Raw genomic sequence first — 828 nt, 5'->3', positions numbered from 1 at the left:
TAATTATTTAAATAATATTTGAAAATTGTTGTTTCATAAACAATTGTTGTAATGGTTATAAAACCATTCTTTAAAATAGTCAAAGAGAACGGTTTTATTTCATTACTATAGCATAACAAAAAATTGAACTTCAACAGCAACACTGTAAAAATCGTTGTCTAAGACCATCTAATAGAACGATTTTAAAGTGTAGCATTTTGGCAACGATTTTTATGCGTTTTCTTTGTACAATTATTTAAACAACGATAAAAAACCGTTGCTTAAATACAAATCATGGTAACGGTTATAAAACCATTCTTTAAAATAGTCAAAGAGAACGGTTTTAATTTGTTGCTATAAAATAATGAAAAATTGAATTCAACAGTAATACTATAAAAAACCATTGTCTAAACCTATCTACAATAACGGTTTTAAGATGTTACAAAATTTAGCGTTGCTAAAGGCCATATTTGTTGTAGTGCACTAACGTTGGCGATTCTTGCTCACTCCACGTTAGCTAGTTAACGTGGCAACTAACGTGGCTCAAAGTGGCTTAGTCCAACATTTGTGACAAAGGTGAGTGTCACTAACGTTGGATTCATTTCCTTCTTCCACATTAGAGTTCACGTTAACTTAGTTAACGTGACTCTTAACGTGGGCTATGATGGCTTCGAGGACGTTATTGGCGATTACTTTTCTCATTAACGTTGCAAGCTAGCTACCATTAAAGATTAGAGGTCACGTTAGTTAGACTAACGTGGCTGCTAACGTGGTTCTTCCTTGCTTCCTTTGTCCTGAAATCAAGCAATAAAGTGCATCAAAGTTCTAGTCCAAGTTATGAGATATGCA

The sequence above is a fragment of the Arachis ipaensis genome, chromosome B09, assembly GCF_000816755.2.
Source record: "Arachis ipaensis cultivar K30076 chromosome B09, Araip1.1, whole genome shotgun sequence".
Classification (NCBI taxonomy): domain Eukaryota; kingdom Viridiplantae; phylum Streptophyta; class Magnoliopsida; order Fabales; family Fabaceae; genus Arachis; species Arachis ipaensis.
Note: the sequence above shows the minus strand (reverse complement) of the source record.